The 12,869-nt window shown below is 54.1% G+C and overlaps 1 long non-coding RNA gene across 2 annotated transcripts in view; it reads left to right on the top strand.

Annotated features, from left to right (window-relative positions):
• The window catches only part of LOC144381549 (uncharacterized), a 381,367-nt gene that overhangs the window by 60,996 nt on the left and 307,502 nt on the right, over positions 1–12,869 (top strand). The gene's annotated exons all lie outside the window — the stretch shown is intronic.

Raw genomic sequence — 12,869 nt, 5'->3', positions numbered from 1 at the left:
CTCTGTTTGGTCTAAGCTCCAGGCCAGGAGGAGAAGTGATTGCAGACGGGCCTGCCGCGGCCTCTCACCTCGGTGCCTGGGAGTAGAAGATGCTCAGTAGACTAACCTGCCGAATGAACGTGCTTTACGTACGCACCTGCTCTGTGCGAATGGAGGCTCAGGCTCCGACCCTGCCGTGACCACCTCCCTTTCCTCCAGCAGCTCAGGCAGAGGGCCTGGCTCCCCGCGGCTAGCTCAGGGCCAGCTTCACCCGGGAACAGATCCGAGACTTGCTCACGATGGCTTCCAAAGGCGCTTCTTTCCCTTCTCCTCCCCCTTCCCCCCCATGCCGAGAATTGCAGCTCTTAAACGTGTCCTCACATCCCAGGCATGCCTGGTGTTGAAACTCCGCTCTGTCCTGACCCACCGGTGCCGTCCGCTGGCCTGAGGGCGCCCCCCCGTCCGTGGAGCAGGCAGTGTCCTGCTGGGGCTCGAGTGTGCATGGGGCTGTTTGCCACGGGGAGTCCAGCAGGGCCGGGGAGCTGCTGTCCTCCTGGGTCACCGCCTGCCCTCCTAGCGAGCTGCCACTGTTTCCGGGGCCTGGTGATGAGTGACAGGTAATCCGTTTTCTAAATCCAAATTTTCAAGAGCCCATTTTGGGAGGGACAGACCACGTATATTACCACCCAGCACTTGTCTTCTGCTTTTGAATCCGGGGCAAATGCCTGGGGGAGTGTTCCCAGGGCTCTGCCTCCAGGATCCATATCCAGCAAACAGGAAGGGGTCACCTCCTCCTGGGGGTGCCTGTCACCTGTGGGGGTGACTGTGGCCCCAAGGACAGACAGGCTGAGACGGCGTGTTCCGTGCACACGGTCACTCTCCCATCTTCGTGTTTCTGAGGACCTACTATGCACTGGGATATACTTACAGATTAAAAATTCACTTGGAGAATTTATCATTTACAAAAGGAACCAGTAGTAATTCTTTCTGTGTAATGAATACTCCTCTCCTAGTCATCGGATTTCAGAGTTGACATTTGTAACAGGTTGGGCATTCAGTGTCGGCTCTGCCCCCAGCCCCATGGACATTCTAACAAAAGGCCTGATTTTGAGGCTCTAAACATAAATACGTAATCACGCGATGACTTGCAGCCGCGTGAACAATGGCGGTAGGAAGTGAAGCAGGCTTTCACAGAAACGGGAACTCATTTCTTTGCTCCTGGTATTTCTCATTACAAGTTAAACTATTTAAAATGATGGCTTAATAGGCACCACCTGAAATGTGGGCGGGATAATGAGAGCGAGATGCTGAACTACTGCGTTCCCTGACTTCTTTGTGTGGAAATTAGTAAATGCACCATCACAGGAAAAAGGGCTTTGCGAGTCTCATGCTCATTTTTTCTACACCCTCTGCCCAGGTGACAAATGGAGAGGAGATGCATTCTTAGGAGTCCTGTTTTGAAGTAGCTCTGGTGGGCTCCACGAGGAGGTCTGACTGCTACCCTGAGGCCATGGCCGGGCCCGGGTGGTGTGGATGACCGGGACGTGAGTTCAGGCCCCGAGGGAGAGCCCCACGGCCATGAGCACCCACCTGTGGGGCGGTGCAGGGGAGCAGAGCTTATAATGCACCAGGGGGTTGGCCTGGGCACTGTGGGCAGCAGAACGCGCAAGAAGAGGGGCGCCCGCTCCTAGGTCCTCCTCTCCAAGGCTGGGGGGATTATGTTAGGACAGCAGAGTGCTGGGAGCACAGGAGGACATGGCCGTGGAATTGCAAAGTGCCCATGGCCCCCGAGTTTCCCTCATTACAGAGAAATTGTCCCAGGTGTGACCACCTCATCCAAGTCCCGAGGGCCTTATTCTGGAACTGCCCGCTTCCGTGGGGTCACTTCGAGTGGTGTCCCCGCCTGTGTTTCCTGGCTTGGGCACCTGCGGTGGTTTGCGCTCGGTGACCCAGTCCAAACCTGTGGCCTGGCGGGTGACCCCGGTCCGCGTCAGCTTCCAGAAGCTGCCCCCTGTGCTCCGTCATGTGAGCTCGCCACGTTGTGGCCTGGCTTCCTGCCGAGTCCACCCACCAGAACCTCTGCTCGTCTTACCTGTGTCTCCGCTCACAGCCCAGCTCTGCCCAGACGTCTCCCTGTTTCTTCCCCACCCTAACAGTGGCTGTGGGCCCAGAGCTGACGCTTGGACTCTGTGTTGGCCTGTTCCTTGTGGTGTGTCCTTGGACCGCTCCTGAGGTTCTTCATCAGGGAGAGCGCTCAGGGGACTCTTGCCAGGATGCAATGAAGAATACATCTCTCAGCCCAAGCCTGTTGGGCAGCTGCCCCGAACAAATGCAGCAGAATCGTGAGACAGTAACGAAACTTTCATGGAACTCCCTGAGGGGTGTTAACTTCTATTCGTTGGCGTTCCTGTCCCCACACGGTGCCTCTCCTCCACCCCACGAGGCCTGACTGGGGGCCAGCACCCCCAAGGCTGTCTGGTTGCAGGGGCGGCCGGGCCAGCCGGGCAGTGTGGGAGGAGGATTCTGCTTGGTAGAGACACCATCTCCAGGAGCCGTCCTGCATCACCAGCCCTGCTCCAGGGGGACTCTGATGTACTGGAGACGTGTCCCCTGCAAGAGCAGGAGGCTGGGGGTTGGGGTGTATGCGGGCCGTCCACGTTTGGGTCCTGCAGGAGGGTGTCTTCAGTGACAGTGAAAGCCAGGCCCCAAGTGACGGCGGCACTTAACAAGAGGATGGCTGTCGACTGATAGAATGCTGGGTGGGGCCCGGGATGCGGTGGCCGGCATAGAGCTCTTCCATGTCTGGGAGAAAAAAGAAATGCAGTCAAGTAGGAAATTAGGGACAAATTCTTACTGCATACTTGCCTACTTGGATTCAGTAACCCTTGTTCGCAGGTCTTTTGTAAAACAAAAAATTTAAAAGAAATGTCGATATATGTTATTTACTTCCTTCTTGCTATAGGAAGAAATGCAACTTTTTTTTTAACGTCTTGGATTCTATGTGCCTAACTCTTCAAACTTTGCATTAATATACATTTTTCTTTATATTTAATTTCTGTGACAGCCAAATTACATGCCCTTAATTGAATTAACACAAATTAGATTTGAAAGGAGTTGAGGAATAAAAATTTGGGATGTTTCTTGAAAGCTTTCTTATTGCTTGAAGCTCTCTGAAAAAAATCTCTCTTCCTTAGGAACGACACCAATTAAAGACGTATTAGAGTTAATGCTGGTAACGTCTTTCCATAGCGGGGGTGATTCATAACTGCTTCTGATCCTGTTATTTCAAAACTCAAATGTCAAGCATCTAAAAGCAGGATGCGTTTCAGGGAGGAGCCTGCGTCCTCCCACGTGTGCTGGGGACAGAGCCTCTGGTGAGCTGGGAGTTGGCCAGTCCTGGAGACCTACCAAGGAGCCTCACGCGACAACACACATCAGGAGGGGGGGTGGGAGTCGCACGCTCAGGGGCTCAAAAGTGTGGAAAGATCTTCCAGGACGTTGGGCTCAAATCTGCCGTCCTCCCAGCCCCTGGCCTGCCTTCTTCATCCCCTTTGCGTGTGCATGGCCGGTTGACCGTCTCCGTGGGGTGCTCCCTGTCCCTGAAGAGAGCCCAGGCCACCTTCCCACAGCTGAACCGGGAGGAAATGATTCCTTGGATGAGGCAGGACTCTACGTCCTGTGGCCGCACCTGTTGCCGATGCCCCACATTTGTGGTCTTCGATGGTTGAAGGCGGCCCCCTGCTCTGAGTTGGGACTCCTGCCCCTTTGCCAGCCCCAGTGTCTAATGGGGACGTGCGGTGACCGTTGGAAGGCGCTGGTCCCCGAGTGAGGTTGTCCGGCCAGCAGTGTCCGCACCCAGGAGCAACTTAGAAACGCAAACGGTCTAGCCCCTGTTAGACCTACTGGATCAGAAACCAGGGGGTGGGGTGGCCTCAGTGGTCTGTGTTTTAACAAGTTTTCCAGATGATTCTGATGCCTCCTGAAGCTTGAGAACCACTGGTCTTGTTTCCTCCTGGTCTGATGCAAATGCCGCACACGTGGCCCAAGTGCTGTGGCCGTCTGTCCGCAGTCGGGTCTGTCTCGGGCCCGCGGCAGTGTCTTCTTGTCCTGGGTGCTGAAGAGCGTGGCCTCTGCATGCTCGGTGTTGAGCTGCCCGGCAGGCGGAGGGAGGCCATCTGCGGGCCCCTGGGCTTCTGTTGACAGCTGCCCAGTGGGGTGGGCATTCCTGAGTCTCCCCCGCACCCCCTGGGGCGTGGGGCGCAGGGGGGGTGTCGGCCCTAGGCTCTGCTGGCTCCACCCCTGCGGGTCCTCCACCTCCTCTGCCGGCAGCCGACCCACTGGGGCTCCAGAACCGGGGAGCACGCCTGTGTTTCTCTTGCCACAGAGGCCACGTGGCGTGAGAAGCGTGGCTCTGTCCCTCCACCGCACGTCAGGAGAAGAGGCAGTATGGTTTCCCACCTCTGTAGCTGCGGTTCTTGCTGCTGTTTCTGAGCTATCGTGGCAGCCACGGGCCGGCTCCGTGGGGCCCCTGGTGGCGAGGGGGCCACGCCTGGCAGAGCAGTGAGGGGCGCGTGCCAAGGCTGCGCCGCTCCCCGGGCGGGTCCGGGCTATGGGCCAGGGGAGGCAGCGCGTTGACAAAGTCGGGCACCAAGTGGAGCAGGACCGGCCCCTGGGGAGAGCCGCGCGTCGTCTGCCCAGGAGGCCGTTTCTGGCGTTAATCTCAGAGAGGATGCTCCACCAGGCTTGCGTCCTGCTGCAGAGGGCCACCCGTAGGCCCAGAGCCGTGATACCTTCCTTCCTGAGGTGGGAATTACTGGTCAGCTCCCATCAAAAAGACAATTTTCGTTTTTTTTGGAGGAAGCAGAGATTGCGTGGAATCAGCTGCAGGGTCTAGGCCAGCCTTCCACCCTGCACGGATGAAGGGGAGAAAGCTTGAAAGTACAGGGTTTTGGGGCAGGGTGACAAGCCCGGGCTCAAAGCTGGCGTGCACCCTGTCGCTGGTACGGCCTGGGCGTTGCACGCAGAGACTTGCATGTCCTTGCAGCTGTGGCGAGTGGTGCCGATTCCCCAAATGGAGGTTTGACAGGTAATTCCCACAAAATGCCGTATCAATAGGGGAATCCAAGTCTGTAATGAAGGAGAAGATGCGATTTCCCTTTCCTTCCCCTTGTCTTTAGAGGAAGAACCTATTGGGTAAGTGGTCTCTCTCTATGCATCGGAGGATGTTTAAGCAAGCACTTGGGTTTTCACTCTTACCTGCCCTGCGGGCACAGCATCGGCTTGCTGAGCCATCTTAGCCGCATGCACAGGAGGAACACTGTGACCACTGAGGACCTGTGAACACACCTGCTGGAATGCCTCCTCAGGGACGTCCTTGTATTCTCATCTGCCAAAGCACGTGGCCCCTCCGAGCTGGTTCGGGTGGTCTGTGTCGGGAAGAGACCCTCCAGGGCTGAGCTGACCATTCTGCGTGCTCCTCTGGGCGCTACCACAAGGCCACGGGGCCTTCCCTCGCCTCTCCGTCGGGAAGCAGACCACCCCTCTCCTTCCCCTGTCTTCTCCTTTCCCTGGCTGCCAGGCAGCGTTCACCTCTCCCTCGTCACCGCCCCTGGGGAATTTGCTAGACTGTGGCTCACACTGGGCGGTGCCACCTGCTCCGTCTCCCAGAGCACCGTCGGTGCCTCGAAGGAGGACAGCCAGAGACCTGGGCTGCACACTGCCTGGCCCAGAGCCAGGATCATGGAAAGAGTGAGACGCAGGGCCGGATGGGCAGCGTTTCCCCCATGCTGGGAGAGCCAGACCTGGGGATGGCAGATTCAGTCACTCCTCTGCCTGCACTTGGCAACAGAAGGATGCCTTTTGCCAAAGTCTCGGTGCTGTATAAAATATAGCGGGGCGTGCCTGGGCTCCCTTCCACCGTGCTTTCTCCACAGAGGGCTGGAGGCGACTCAGCCACCCTCATCTTGTCGCAAGAGCCTGGCTCCAAGTGCTGGAGCGGACGGCGAGGAACGAGCAGGAGCCTCAGCAGGATGGCCGTGTGCGGTGATTTTTCATGTGTCAGAGGGACTGTCAAAATTCACGGTCCTGGGAGAGTGTCTTTCTCACTGTCATGGACGAGATAAACTCTCCAAAACGCGACCACAACCAGGCTGCCAATTCCGCATTTGCATTTAGTACTTTAGTTACAAACGAAACACGTTGCCAGAATGCTTTATTTTGGTTTGGGAAGGTAAATTGTAGTAATTATATTGGGACACAGAAATGCATACTTGAATTGGAAGAAAAGTCATGTTGCCAAAGCTAGAATCTGTCATTTAGGGATGACTTTGCATGTGTGTGTTGCACCGAAGGGGGTATATTTGCAAGCCCTGTGGTCTCTCTCCGGATGAACATGCTGACGTTAACCAGCTTACGGTTGATAGGAAGTTTCTCCAGAACATCCAGAGGATGGTGGGGGAACTTCCCCATGTGCTAACGAAAGTTAAACTCCAGAGAAGGTCCTCCAGGCCTTCCGAGGGCTGTAACCAAGTGTGGCCAAGTCTGCAGCGGAGGGAACGCGGTCTGCGTGCCGGCACCGTGTGCACCCCAGCAGTCGATACGGGGACAAAGGGCCCCAAGCTGGGCTTTGTCTAGTTACTGTTCAATAAAAGTGCTTTGCTCCCAGAAGAAAGTGCAGCTCCCGGTTTTGAGGGCTTGATATATGTAGATATTAAAGTCCTCATCAGAACTCCGCACACACTGTTTCTGTTTAAGAGACGGGTGAGGTAATTGGAAAGGCTCGCCCGGGGCCCGTTGTGCTGCGGTGCCATAAATCTCAAGGGGGTGACGGGCGCACAATGGTCACACTCCTTCACTATCAGGGTGGCCCGTGTCTGAACTATTTATTAACTGAGATGTGAATGGGCAAATGAAGGGCCAATTTATATGTTACACAGGGAGATGTATTACGACTGCCTTAACCATCGATTTCCTTCCTTCGTTTATTCTCGGTTGGGGTGTCGACGCAGAGGAGGGCAATAATGGGGGGGTGTCCTTATCAGATGTTGGATGTTTCCCCAGACTGTCTGCAACCATTAACCTTCATATTATCTGACTTTAGTGATTAGTACAAGGCACGGAAAGCCGCATTGATGGCCGGTCTGGAGGGGAAGGGTGACCTGAGTTATGGGGGCCGGGTTTTGCTGACTCTCTGATGCCACGATAGCATTAATGTCGCTGACGCGGAATGGCTAATTTGTCATTTCTTTCATGGTGTCGTCTGAGAGGGGTACTAATGAATGAAGCAGCCGCTGTGTGGTGTGGCCATGCTCGGAGGAGAAGGGTGTCTCCAGTGCAGCCTCCCAGAGCCGGGCGGGTGGTTACAAGGCCCGTTGCTCGAGAAGGCCAACTCTGATCTCGTTCCTCTGGCTCTCTTTGCTATCCCCACCGGGCACGTGTGGGGTTGCGTCTCGATCGGCTAAACCCAGAATCCTACTTTCTTCCTGTCCTGGTGATCTTCAGCCCAGGAGGCGGCTTCCTGTGTGGTCCTTCTGAGCCTCCAGCTGCTCAGGCCTCTCGACTCCCTTCGAAGCGGGCTCTCTGAGCTTGTCCATAAGCGGGAGCCTGAAACAGTGGCAGGTCACCCAAAATAAAAATGCGCTTATGTCGGTCGGCAGCCTGCACTCAGACCTGCATCATTACGATCAGGACTAGCCTCCCAGCCTGCAGGAGGCATCGATGAAGCCTGGGGCAAACTTAGAATTCTAGCACTTTCACGGGTGGAAAAAGCCATGATGATCATCTTGCCCAGAAAAGCCTGAAGCAAATGGCCAAGCAGAGCCACGTCAGGCCTTCAGACTTCTAGCTGCAGTGTCCCCATCCCCAGTTTGTCTGCGGATGCTGGAGGCAGCAAGTGGACCGCTTCAGGGTTTGTTCAAAGATTGGGTTTGCTCAGACGTTGTTGGAGTTGGCTGGCTTCTCCCTGTTAGGGGCCTATAAATGTGATAGGTGCCACCCATGAATGGCATTGCGTGGAATTCTGGTGGGTAGGTGGGCAGTAAGGGAGAGAGGGATATTTTCTTCTAAGAAATTTTCAATTAAATATTCACTATCTGATTTTTATAGGGTATAATAAACTCTGAAGTATAAATGATAGCAACATATAAATTAATAGAATTTTCTTGGCCAGTGTAATGCTTCTGAAGACATAAACAATAATAGTTGAATGTTTCAATCGGCGTGGGCACCTGCCTTGGGTCTTTTCTTGAAATCAGAAGCGTTCTGTGGACATATGTGATGCCCATGGGCTCTTTCTACAGTGCCTACTTTGTTTCTGGCCTCATCTGCTCACTGCTGCTGAGCATGCCCTCATTCATTCATTCAGCTGCACTCACTGGGCACCTACCCTGTGCCCAGCCCCAGAGGTGAAGTGGTGAACAGCACCAACACAGTTCCCACTTCCAGGGAGCTTCTTGGTCCCACGGGAAGAGAGAGGTTGAATAGTAACCGGGTGTCATGAGGCAGGACAGAGATGCGGGTATACGGTGCGGGCATGCGCCTGGAGGGCCAGCTGAGGTGGCCTGAGACAGACGGAGTGGAGAACCCTCAGGGGTCTTCTGGCTTCCCCTTCCAAGGCCTTTTCCAGGACTGCCTTGCAGAGCAGCAAAAGAATACAATATTGGATCCTTCTTTCAGGTTCTGAAAGTGTATGTTTGTTAGCATTCTGAAGCGTATACATCCCATCGGCTCATGTGCATCACTCTTTCCTCTTGGGAAGTCCGTCCCTGGAGTGGGTTATGGAAATCATTCTTGAGTGTCTAACAGAGTCCACACATTAAGAAACCAAGCCTTGCCATCTGTCAGACACCTGCCATCAGCAGAGTGTAGACAGGGCTGGGCACCAAGGCTCTGGTGCCCTTCATAGCAGATTTTATAGGACAGTTCTTCCTGTTAAAAGCCCTCCTGATTTTTTGACATGTTTTCTTAAAGATAATTGCAAATACATAAGAAAGAAGCTGACAGTATAACGAACCCGTGCTTGTGTACCACCCAGGTGCAGTCATTAGCCAAGTACGGCCAATCTGATTTCAGACATACCTCTTCCCACTTACCCCATCTCATATTTTTGAAACAAATCCAAGATGTCATATTATTTCATCTGTAAGCATTTCAGTATATATTTCTAAAACAGAAGGACAAATTTTAATATAATGGTAATGATGTTGTCACAACTATTCCTTTAATATCACCAAATATCCAGTGTTTAATTTCCAGTAGTCTCAGACCATAATTTTTAACAATTTTTGTTTGAATCGAGATCCAAATAAGATCTATAGATTGCACTTAAGCCTTTTTTAATCTGTAGATTTTTCTCCACCATTGTGTTTTTGTGTTTTTTCCCCCTGCACTTCTTGTGTTATGAGTTGAAGAAATTGAGTTGCTTGTTCTATAGGGTTTTCTACTGTTTGAGTTTTATCGATTGCATCCCCATGGTGTATTTAACTTGTTCTTCTATCCCCTGTATTTCCTCCAGATTGGTGGTTGGATGCAGAGGTTCTCACTGGGGGATGCCACAGCTGGGGGGCTGCTGGTGGCATCTAGTGGGTGGAGGCCGTGGTGGTACTGAACACTGGTGATGTGCAGGGCAGCCACTGCAGAGAAGTGGGGGCCCACAGTGTCAGTCGTGCTGGGTTGAGAAAGCCTGAACGAGAGTGAGGTGGGAGCTTTTGGCAAGACTGTCCCACAGGTGGTGATGCATTCTTCCATCAGTGGGCACACACTGTCCGTCTGTCTCATGTTTGTGAAGTTGCAGTTATACTTCCCAGTGGCTAGATCTACCGTTATGAAACGGTGATGTTCTGAGTGCATGGGTCCTGACTCACTGACTGGCTGGAATACTTCCATAAAGAGAAACCTCTTAAACCTTTGAAATGCTCTCTTAATTCTTTATTTTACCATGCAAGCCACATCTTCAAGTCTGGCTCTTGGACCCAGAAGTGGTGTAAGGACCCTTTGCTGGATTATCTGTTCCCAGTATTGGTCCAGAACTAGGGCCACCATAACTAGAAGCATGAGAGACTTTCTTTCCTAGCCCTTAAGGGAATTTCTAATAAAAATGGGGAGATGAGGTCTACGCAATCAGCCATGAAGAGTTTACTAACACATAAGATAATAAAATAAATACCACCGGCAGCACAGGTTAATTGCAGTGTGGTTGTGCAGTCATGGATGTGGGAGTTTGAAAGAGAAGCTCGTGCTGGGTAGATGAAGCCCAGGAGGGGTGGGGGTGGCGGTGTCTGGTTGACGACAGGGTGAGAGCGAGGATTCCGTAACCGACTGTTGGGGTGGGAATCCTGTTTCTTCTGTGTCCTGGATGGTGGATGGTGGCTAACTCACCCTAAGTACGCTCTGTCTGCTCACTTCCTCAATGGAAGATGGGGGTCATACCCTTGTAGGGCTCCGGGGCTCTGAGGGTTCCACAAGCTGCCCTCTGTAAGACACTTCGCGCAGCTTCTGCATGTAGCAAACAGTGTCAGCTCTTATGGTCGTGAGATGGTTTCCTTCCCATCCTAGCCTTCTGTGGTTCTGACCGGAGCAAGCTCATGGCAGGTGTGGGATTTGGACTGGGCTCTCTAGGCTGGGAGGGGGAGGGAAGGCCAGGCAGATCTCTGGGTACCACCCAGCATCTCTCCTGTGGCGGTGGTGGAACATTCCAGAGAGGCTCTCCCTGCAGTCCCTGCCTTCTGTAGAGGCCAGACCAGACAGGTGACAGGGCCTGGGATGTTCTGTTTAGGCTCTGAGGAGAGATTTTCTTCTTTATACGCTCTCCGGTCTCTCTCACCCCAGCAGAAAGCGTGGACTGTGGCGTCTGGCCATCAACGGCAAAGGAGGGAATCGTAATGCTTGCTGGCTCTCCCTGGATGCGTGCATGTCTCACCCCCCCCCCCTCCGGGAGCGCAAAGGCTGGGGCGAGCATAGCATGTGCATAGGCAAGAACTGGCCTTTATGGGCAGGCATGGTTCTGAAATCCGTGTCACTGAGGGGCCAACAGGCATGGAGATTTTGTTAGATCAGAAGACTTTGGCTTTGGGGAACGGACTTTCTGTGCTCACGTCGCTTTCCCTCCTCCCCACTTAGAGTGAAGTTCTCTTTTCCTCACAAGACACAGGGAGGCCCGAGCCAGGACCAGTAGCCACTCCAACGGTCTGTCCTTTCTTGCTTCCACTGACTGGGCCCTGCTCCCCGCACCAGCCCACGTGTCCTGCTGCTACCCTCGGACAGTCGTGCCCTTATTTCAGGGCTGGGACGCTAACCTGGGGGAAGCCCCCGACTCCAGGGGTCCTGGCTGTGCCTTCCTAGGCTGCTCACCCAGGCAAAGCCGGGCTCCACCTCCTATTGGCTGAGGGACAGCAGGTCAGTCCTTCATCTGTAAGACTCCGTTTCCTGCGAGATAAAAGGGGATTATTAGTGCTTTCCACCTCAGAGGGCTGCTGTGAGCAGAAAGCAAGGTTCACAAGTGGAACATGTTTTCCGCGGCACCCGCCTCCTAGTCAGGACTCTGTCTTTATTAGCTGCTGTTGTTTTTTGATGTGAAATGAGCAGTGAAAAGTGATAACAGGCAGGTTTTATGACCTGCCCAGTGGAGGTGAAGAGAGCTCCCTACTATGTGCCAGGCACTGCACCTGGTGTTTTCAGACCTGTGCCTCATTTGGATGCTGTGGTTGATGATAAAGAGAGGTTGATGATAAAAATCACCAGTATGATAAGAGCAGCTGACCTGTGTGCCGCTCACCACGAGTCAGGCTCCCTGTCAATGTGGTCCTCCAACCACCCTGCAGCACGGCCCCCGCCAGCACCGTTTTTCAGACAGGGATTTGTCTGAGGTCGTACAGATGGTAAATGGCGAAGCCGGACTCCGGACCCAGTGTTCTGTGACCCCAGATCAGCACTGCCAGCTCACCGGCACCCGCACCCAGCACCCTCGTCTTAGGCACGCTCGTTCGGGGTGATGGTCCCAAATCTGGGATGTGTCAGCAGGGGGGCCCTTTACCTTGGCTGGTGCCCCTTCCGGCTTCCACATGGGAGCGTTTGCGCACCTCTTTGGGCAGTGACTGAGGACTTGGCCATGTTTCTCCTTCGCTTTTGCAGAGGAAAGAGCAATTGGAGACGGTGCCATCGCTGACAGCTGTGCCCTCCCACCCACGACCCAGAAAGCTTTTACTTAGAGCCTCTTGTGTGTGCTCCCTCCCCCACGATTCAAACAGATCACTGTTCCTCCCGCGTTCTTACATTTAATGAATGCCGGCGGGATTACTGAGACTGCGGCCAAGTACAGAATGCATTGCCAACCTAGAGGCAGTCACATTCAAAGATTTAAGAAACATTACAGTGAAAACAGTGAAAACAAAACACACAAACAGCAAAGCGTGCACCTGGAGAAGTGATGCTGGAATGTGGCCCCCTCCTGTCTTTGCACGTTGAGGGCTGGAAATCTGGAAGCCTGTGTTTCCTGGGGGCCCACAGAGCCGCTGGCCCCGCCCTCTCGAGCCCCTGCAACTGTTACCTCAATAGCATCCTCCCGGCATCCTCCCTCGTCTGTGTCCGTGGGGCGCGGCCGTCTCTCTTGCCGTGCAGTCTGCTGGGGGACCAGAGCCGGGCACTTAGGAAGCCCTTGGCGTGTCTGTCATGTTTGTGTCGGGCCCTCCACTGACAGCCTCCATCCCTGCGGCCTCCTCGAGGACTCCATGCCCTTGCTCGAGTGCAGGGTGTCGCCCAGAGGTGCCCGAGCTCCCTGCTCCCCCGCTGGCCTCCCCTGCCCCTCCTGCACTGGAAGTCAGAGGCATTCTTTAACAATGCAGGCTTGGCCGTGACCTGCCTCCTCCCACCGACGTCTTGCAGAAGATGCTCAATCC

This window comes from Halichoerus grypus, chromosome 4 (genome assembly GCF_964656455.1).
Source record: "Halichoerus grypus chromosome 4, mHalGry1.hap1.1, whole genome shotgun sequence".
NCBI lineage: Eukaryota > Metazoa > Chordata > Mammalia > Carnivora > Phocidae > Halichoerus > Halichoerus grypus.
This window is presented reverse-complemented; position numbering and strand designations above follow the sequence as displayed.